Below are 9,484 nucleotides of genomic sequence, written 5' to 3'. Positions count from 1 at the left end.
TTTTTCCTTTAGATCACAGAATCATAGATCATAGATCTTCAAGAAGACAGTCTTAAAGGTGCAGAAGCAGGCCATCCCCGTGTGCCGAAAGGCAAGTGTTGGAGGAGAAGCCCGGCCTGGCTGAATAAAGAGCTTTTTCTGGAACTCAGGTAAAAGAAGAGAATTTATCACTTTTGGAAGAAGGGGCAGGCAACTCAGGAGAACTGTAAGGATGTTGTTAGGTTATGCAGGGAGAAAATTAGAAAGGAGAAAGCCCAGCTAGAACTTAAGATGGTCACTGACATAAAGGATAACAAAAAATGTTTTTACAAATCTATTAGAAACAAAAGGAGGGCCAAGGATAATCTCCATCCTTTATTGGATGTGGCAGGGAACATTGCCACAAAAGATGAGGAAAACGCTGAGGTACTTAATGCTTTCTTTGCTTGTCTTTAATAGTCAGACCAGTTACCTTCAGGGTACTCAGTCCTCTAGCTGGAAGTCTGTGACAAGGAGCAGAATGAAGTCCCCACAGTCCAGGAGGAAACAGTGACCTGCTGCTCCACTTAGACGTGCACAAGTCTATAGGGCCGAATGGGATCCACCCGAGGGCACTGAGGGAGCTGGCGAAGGAGCTCGCCAAGCTGCTCTCCACCATTTATCAGCAGTCCTGGCTAACCAGGGAGGTCCCAGCAGACTGGAGGTCAGCCAGTGTGGCACCCATCTACAAGAAGGGCAGGAAGGAGCATCCGGGGAACTACAGCTCTGTCAGCCTGACCTCGTGCCGGGGCAGGTTATGGAGCAAGATCATCCTGAGTGCCATCACGTGGCACGTGCAGGACAATGGGGCCATCAGGCCCAGCCAGCAGGGGTTTATGAAAGGCAGGTCCTGCTTGGTGAGCCTGATCTCCTTCTATGACATGAGGACCCACCTAGTGGGTGAGGGAAAAGCTGTGGATGTTGTGGATGTGCCTGGGCCTTGGTAAAGCCTTTGACACCATCTCCCACAGCATCTCCTGGAGACACTGGCTGCTCATGGCTTTGATAGGTGAACTCTACACTGCGTAAAAAGCTGGCTGGCTGACCCCAAAGAGTGGTGGAGAATGGAGCTACATCCAGCTAGTGGCCGGTCACAGGTGCTGTTCCCCAGGGCTCGGTACTGGGGCCAGTCCTGCTTAATATCTTTATCGACAATCTGGATGAGGGGATCAAGCGCACCCTCAGTAAGTTTGCACACAACACCAAGTTGAGGGGGGGAATGTTAATCTGCTTGAAGGTAGGAAGACTCTGCAGAGGGGTCTGGACAAGCTGGACCAGTGGTTTGAGGCCAGCTGTGGGAAGTTCAACAAGAAAAAGTTCTGGGTCCTGCAATTGGGTCACAACAACCCCATGCAATGCTACAGGCTTGGGGCAGAGTGGCTGGAAAGATGCCTGGGGAGAAGGACCTGGGGTGCTGGTTGACAGCCAACTGAACATGAGCCAGCAGTGTGGCCCACGTGGCCAAAAAAGGTCAACAGCATCCTGGCTCGTATCAGAAGTAGTGTGACCAGCAGGACTAGGGCTGTGATCATCCCCCTGTACTCAGCACTGGTGAGGCCACAACTTGAATCCTGTGTTCAGTTTTGGGCCCCTCACTACAAGAAAGACCTTAAGGTGCTGGAGCGTGTCCAGAGAAGGGCAACGAAGCTGGTGAAGGGTCTGGAGCACAAGTCCTATGAGGAGCGGCTAAGGGATCTGGGGTTGTTTAGTTTGGAGAAAAGGAGGTTCAGGGAGGACCCTGTTGCTCTCTACAACTACATGAAAGGAGGTTGTAGAAAGGTGGGGCCGGCCTCTTCTCCCAGATAACAAACAATCTGACAAGAGGAAATGGCCTCAGATTACACCAGGGGAGGTTTAGATTGGCTATTAGGAAATGTTTCTTCATGGAAAGGGTGGTCAAGCATTGGAACAGGCTGACCTGAGACATGGTGAGATCAGCATCCCTGGAAGTGTTCAAAAAACATGCAGATGCAGTGCTTAGAGACACGGCTTAATGGTGGACTTGGCAGTCCTGGGTTAACGGTTTAAACTGATGACCTTAAAGGTCTTTTCCAACCTAAATGATTCTGTGATTCTACAATTCTATGAAAAGTCTTTGACACACATTGCTAGAGATTTCTTTTGTGATAGCCTCCTGAGGGCTATGACCCCATGGCTGGAAAACAGATTTCCAAATTGATTGCAGTTCCTAAATGTATTAGTCATGTAAACTGATACAATTGGTTATTTATTCTCATCTAGCAGCTATGAAACAGCCACTTTTGTCCAGGTGCTCTCTGCATGCAAGAATTGTTCTCCATTTCTGTATGTTATTTTAGAATGGAAGGCAACAAAAGTCAGTATGAATCAGCTACAAACAAGTTTTAAAGGAACCTCAGTTTCCAGTGACTTACCAAAGAGAGCCAGTCAACTCAGTCATTCCTCTGAAATTCCCCACTTAAAATAGGTGTAATACTGTCCAATGATTTCTTCCCACGCAAAAACAGTGCCATCACTTCTTACACTTTTTTTCTGTGGACTAGAAAGTCATTTATGTTGTTCAACATCCACAAAGTTGATCCTATGAGACAGCAGCTCTTGAAGGTAGACTCTTGCCAGTTTACATGTAACATATTATAGTTACGGAAGTATAATACCTGCTGACCTGCTGTCTGTAGGGGTTTATGATCCTTTACAGGCCTATTACACTGGATTAAATCATGTATGTTCCAGACCTGGATGTTGCTAAGTTGCTAACTGGTTGATTGTATCCTTCATCCTCTACTTTGTTTCACATTCAGGTCTGCTATATTTGGAAAGCAGGATTTTAATTTGTGACTGTAATAAATAATATGAGCTAAGAGTCTTGCGTACACACACACATACAAATATGCTCTTTTTCCATAGTAGCACAGAAGGTCTAGAGGAAAGTCCTTCCTGCACTCCTCTTCCTCCATCAGGGTACTTGCTACTTCTCTTTGCAATGTGCTGCTGTTGTGCTGCAGTCATCCTCCATGCAAAAGTGCTGTGTTGACTGTCTCTCAGCAGTCAGGCAAGCCTGCCCTCTAAACTCCCCAGAATGTTGCGAAGTCACAGGAAGAAAGTCAGCAACTTTTCAGCTCTCCCCATGAAGAAAGGTTTTGGCTTTAACCACATTTACCAATGCTATCTCTTGCTGCAACATTTCATTTTGCTAAATTTGTATCGCCCGGTTTTACTGCTATATTTTATCTTCACACACACATTCCAGTCTCTTGACAGTTTACAAGTGCCATTCCCGCTCTAATCAGGGTGTTAATAAACATGGTTCTCTTACTGAGCTCACATGCACAGCAAGTCCGCAGATTCAGTACTGTTGTGCATCCACAGAGCAGCTGCTCACCCAACAGCAGCAGGCTTCCTTCAGACTAAGGGCATAATCTTTAAGATGGCACTGGCAGTACTAAAAAATGGATACACTACAAGTCCTGAGACTGAACATAGCTTCTGTACCTACATCAGTTCTTGGGCCTCTCTAACAAGAAATAATTTCCCAAATAATAAAGAACAAAATCAAGCCTGTCATCACCCGTTTAAAGCACCGTGTAAGATTGCATTAAATCGCAAATTTGGGCAGAAAGGTCATTATATCATCACTTACCTGCTTCAAACAGCTTCCTTAACAACAGAAAGTGGTGTTTCAGATATTATCCTGTCTTTGCAGCCCAACAGGTTTCAGGACTTACAACTACAGTCTCCTGCCAGTATCATCTACTCATCTTTGTGGTTTACTACTTACAGCCTAGTTTGCAATCCTGCTTCCATCATAGACCTTCTGGTTCAGTGTGTGACTGCTCTGTAGTTCTGCCCAGCTAACTTCCAGTTATGAATTAAAATTACTTCAGTATCCTCTGTTTTCATCCGACTGGCAACAGAAATGTAAGTTTTTTCATTAGAGCTGGATGACTTTCACATGAGCACTGACATAGGCACCTGCCTCTAGACATGGCAGGGACTTCCTCATACAAATCTAAAGAATTAGTGTGTTTCCTTTTACAAATCTAGAGAATGAGTGTTCTCTAGTGTTTGTTGGCAAACAAACACTACAGAAAAGTTTTTCAAAAACATTCCTTAAAAGAAATAAAAAAGATCAAAAATCTTTACAAGCAGAACAAAAGCTGATTCATATGTAACTGGTAGTAAAAGAAAAGTAAGCAATGCATTTAGTCATAACTAGAAAGCAAGCTCAAAAAATACATTTGCACAGAAAGAAGCTATGCAGTCAGACCAAAACCTTTTCACTGAAAATGCTAAGCAAAGAATTTTCACTACTGAATATATTTCACTAGTGAAAAAGTCAGAAAGGCTTCCATAGCCTAACCTGCTCTCCCTTCCATTCACTATTGAGAAATCATTTATCTCTGATGGACTAAAGATGCCAGGTATCTTTGGCCACATGTTCATTTTACAAATAATTCACCTTGTGCTTTTTGTCATTTACCTCAGATGGGACACTCCTCAGTTAGGAAACTGCATAAACATCCAGAAATGTATCTCATTATTTTTCTTCAATGTCTTTGCTTCACTTCTGCGATGACACCTGTTGAATAAAAATTACTTTTTTTAGTGTGGGGGACATGCTGGAATTGCTGTTAATTACACAGGTCAGATTGTCTTGTAATTCCCTTACAGTCTCCATCATCTGCCTCTGTCAGCATTTCCCCTCAATATATACTTTAAACTGTAGGCATTACAAGGAGATGTGATCTCGAGGTTCTGAGTTTGCAAACCTTGACTAAAGAAAGAATCCTAATCCACAACTGGGTCTCCAACACCTTATGAAAATACAATACACAGAATCTGCAAACTGAGCTAAATGGGAAGACTGTTTGCTATGTATTATGATTTACATTAGACAATTTGCTCCAGGGGATATTGCTTGCATAGCTTCCTCCCTAATCAGTACGCGTGAATCTCTCCATATAAAAATCTGAGAATTACGCTTGTTTCAGTCCACAGTTATCACACAGATCCTAGATGCAGGTGCTAATGCTATGCAGCAATATTCTAGCCTGACTCATCAAACTCACAACACTGCACTTTGCCTGTTTTCCTCTTTGTAAGAGGCTATTCTTACTAGGCTCCGCTAGTGTACCAGCCCCACTGTTTTTCACATTTATTTGCTGAGTTCCAGTCATTATTGTCTAGGTGTTAGTATTAGCTTTACCAATCAGACAGCTGCAAAACACTAATACATTACCAAGCCCGTAGTAAGGAGATGCACATAGTCAGCTCTCTTCTGACAGTATCAATATACTTGCTGCAGAGTGGTTTATGTATAAAGAGGTCTATACTCAAAGACCTAGAAGCCTGAGGCTATGCCCACTCATGCTGTCTGTTGTTTCTTGATAACCCTGCAGGTTTACTACAACTTGCTAAGTCAATGCACAACAGAAGACCTCCATCTTTAGGCTGAAGGCTATTCTCCCTTACAACCTGTGCTTATCCAGCTGAAAACACTGCATTGCACTGATGCTGTAACAAAATTTGACCTTCTAGGATGAGTTAGGGTGAAGTGTTGCTACTATTTTTAAGGGGAAATTTGAAACTGAGGCTGACTTGTAAAATGATTGTAGTAGGATACCTAACAAGTTCTTTTGATGCCCTATTTTAGCTTCAGTTATCTTGATCTTCAGCCTCCCACAGCTGTTGAGTAAGGCAGAAGGCAATATGTCACTGTGGTAAATTGTGGGAGAGAAGAAAAAGGGAGTTCACAACCCTGCTGTTCAAAGTTACAAATGTGTTTATTCTTTATCAAAGATTCTAGGGTTTTTCCCTTCACCTCAAAGCTTCCCAGACATATATATATATATATATATGTATATTTTTAAAATTTTTAAATACTTTTTTTTTTTAGCTTGGTATTTTCAGATGATGCATCCTGGGAATAAGAAACATTCTGGCTATATCCAAATGTAAATGGTGATTCAGGAACACCTATTATGACCACTAGATGACAGTTTCACCTCACCCTGTGAAAAGCACTGCCGCTGGAGAAACATTAGCACTCCATATACTCTCTTATTAGATCTGGGATTCTGGTGACTCATTTTCTTACATGTGGAGCTTCATTTGTGACAGGATGTTCTCACACCAAAAAAAAAAGGCATTTTCCCATGCATGACACCATTGAGCAATATGGCAATTTTAAGGAAAATCAGCAAAAATAACGTACTATGCACCAAGAAGCTCATTCAGAAATGATTGGAGATATCTCCATGGTATGTGCAACACTCAAATATGCAATGGTAGGTGGGTTCTGAGTGTATGGAGAAAAGAACAGGGAAAAGCCAGGGGGATTTCTAGCACTGGGGTAGTAAAAGGCAAATTGGGAAGATGAGGGTGCGATTAATGAGAATTCAAAGGACTGCAGTTAGTAACAGGAGTTCCTCTCCTTTTTCAGCTCTCCACCCACTCAGTGGGAAGGCTCATTCTTCTCCTCTTTATTATAGGAATCAAAATCTATCTACCACCCTGGGGTCCACAGAGCAGCTAATTCCCTCTTGCAGCCCCCACTGTTTCCATACTTCCTGGGTTGCTGTTTCAACACAGGAGGTAGGTGCGTGTGAGGTCCCAGCAGAAAGCCAGCAAAGGACAGGCATGTCTGGGCTAATTAGTCTGGCTGCTGATAGGACCAAAACCACAGATTTGCAGTAGAAACCTTAGGAGAAGTCCTATGCCTTCAGTAAAAGCCATCTCCTCTCTTCCACAGACCCCTGGCCTCAGTACGGATAGCAGCAGAGCAGAATACCATCTGCTCCAGCGGTTGTTCTATTCAGAAAATTGGACCTTATATTCCAGAAAAAAAATAAACATCTGAAGTCAGCTTTGTCCAAATTTCCCACTCTTCTCCCTTGTATGCCACTCACCTGCAACCCAGAAAATTACACAGCTCTTGACAAGGCAGGCATTGTCATCACATGAGAGTTGATATCAAACTTAAATCTCCACGTTTCAGCTTGAGGAGAGGAAAAGGAAATGGGTGAGAGATCACTGCAGTGGGTAAGAGTGATCAAAACCTGATGGAAAACATAACAGAGAAAGCATGCCACGGCCACACTTTCTGCTTCCATGAAGGACTGAACTGGGGAGAGACTCCTAAACTATGGAGAGTGGATGCCGGCCCTCCTTTTAACTGTAGGACATATGTATCACCACTCTGCTATGTGGGGCCTTTCTGTCTTAAGAAAATCCTGTGAAACGTGACCAGGAATTTCTGATCACAGGAAAACACAGGCATATACACCTGTCACAAACATACATTTCACCAGCACTTTGCCCCTTCCCCTGTACCTTTATGGCACTCCCACAGTGAGAACCAGGGACAAAATACTTTTTAAAGGCGCATCCCATCACAGTTACACACCTTAATCCCCTTCGCATCCTGGTGAGTAACCACTTCCCACCCTCAGTTCAATCTACCCATATATGCTTTTTTCTCCCTTTCCAGTTCTCTGTAGACACTCAGACCTCGTGTTACTGAAAAGCTAATGAAAATGTTGAACATTGCCAAAATAAGGCTCCTGTATCTAGTCACATCACAGACACATTGCAAGGGTCTGAAGATGCGCACACTAGGCTATATCATGTGAAATGCTGTTCATCCAAACACAAAACAAACAGATGTCTGGTCATGGACTTGTGTGATCCATCATGCTCCTTGGTGTGCTGTTTCAAGAAAGGGAGTGAGTGGCCCTGGTGTGAGGTCCCAGCAAAGAACAGGGGCATCTGGGCTAGCTAGTCCTGCTAGGATCAGCACAGATCTGCAGTAGGAACCTTAGGAGTGGTTATATGATGGTGGCTTATAGATGAATGACTGTAGGAACATGCTGACAACACCAAGCTGTGTGGTGTGGTCGCCACGCTGGAGGGAAGGGATACTGTCCAGGGGGACTTTGGCAGGCTTGAGAAGCGGGCCCGTGTAAACCTCATGAAGTTCAGCAAGGCCAAGCGCAAAGTCCTGCACCTAGGTCAGGACAACCCCTGGTATCAATACAGACTGGGTGGAGAATGGACTGAGAGCAGCCTTGAGAAGGACTTGGTGCTGGTGGATGAAAAGCTCAACATGGCCTGACAATGTATGCTTGTGGCCCAGAAAGCCAACTGAATCCTGGGCTGCATCACAAGAAGCATGGCCAGCAGGCTGAAAGAGGTGATTCTTCCCCTCTATTCAGCTCTTGCGAGACCCCACCTGGAGTACTGTGTTCAGCTCTGGAGGCCCCAGCATAAGAAGGGCATGGACCCATTGGAGCAAGTCCAGAGGAAGCCATGAAGATGATCAGAGGGCTGGAGCACCTCTCCTACGAAGACGGGCTGAAAGAGTTGGGGTTGTTCAGCCTGGAGAAGAGAAAGCTTCAGGGAGACCTTATAGTGGCCTTTCAATACTTAAAGGCGGCTTACAAGAAAGATGGGGACAGGCTTTTTAGTAAGGTCTGTAGCAATAGGACAAGGGGTAATGGTTTTAAACTAAAGAGGGCAGATTTAGATTAGATATTAGAAAAAAAAATCTTTACTGTGAGGGTGGTGAGGCACTGGAACAAGTCATGCAGAGAAGCTGTGGATGCCCCATCCCTGGAAGTGTTCAAGGCCAGGTTGGACGGGGCTTTGAGCAACCTGGTCTAGTGGAAGGTGTCTCTGCCTATGGCAGGGGAGCTGGATCTAGACAATCTTTAAAGGCCCTTTCCAACGCAAACCATTCTGTGATTCTATGATTCCAAGAACACGCTTTTTAGGAGTGTTTACCACTGGCTGCAGTGCAGTGCAGCTGCCTCTTTCTAGCTCCAGGACTCTCAATGCAGGAAGGCAACTCAGCACATTACAAATCTGCTATCAAGGTGAATCTGATGTAGGGAATATCCAAATCAAGAGGATGCCACAAATGTAGGAGATGCCATGGGAAGTGATAAAAAAGTGAGGTTTTTTTTAATAGTTCTCTTTACCTCATTGATCCAATGAGGTTGATGTAACTAGGCAATCATGGCTCTCTGGGCTTAGTATTCAAGTACAGTATTCAAGAGCAGTCCAGAATACTGTAGCAGAATAATAATATTGTTTTGCCTGTCAGTAAACACTTCCTAGCCAAAGATCTTACAGCACTTCACCATTACTTCTAAATCTAACATTATTAATCCATTCTGAATTATTTTCAATATTTCAAAATTAAAATCAAAATATCATCCATATATTAAATAGACAAGAGTATGAAGGGAAAGAAGGATTCACTGATTTGCATGCAATCACCAAGAGCAAGGAAAAGTCATTATCAAATTTAACATCCTCTAATCATCCTTAAATAAAACCTAGCAATAATTTAATAAACATAGGCAGATTTCTTCACTTTTAGGATGCTCAATTTTTCCTTAGATAAAATAGGGTGGTAATACCAACTTTGTGAAGTGCATGGTCTTCTACTTACAATAGATCCTGTGTAAAAACTAGTATTACTTTT

Source organism: Falco rusticolus, chromosome 5 (genome assembly GCF_015220075.1).
Source record: "Falco rusticolus isolate bFalRus1 chromosome 5, bFalRus1.pri, whole genome shotgun sequence".
NCBI lineage: Eukaryota > Metazoa > Chordata > Aves > Falconiformes > Falconidae > Falco > Falco rusticolus.
This window is presented reverse-complemented; position numbering follows the sequence as displayed.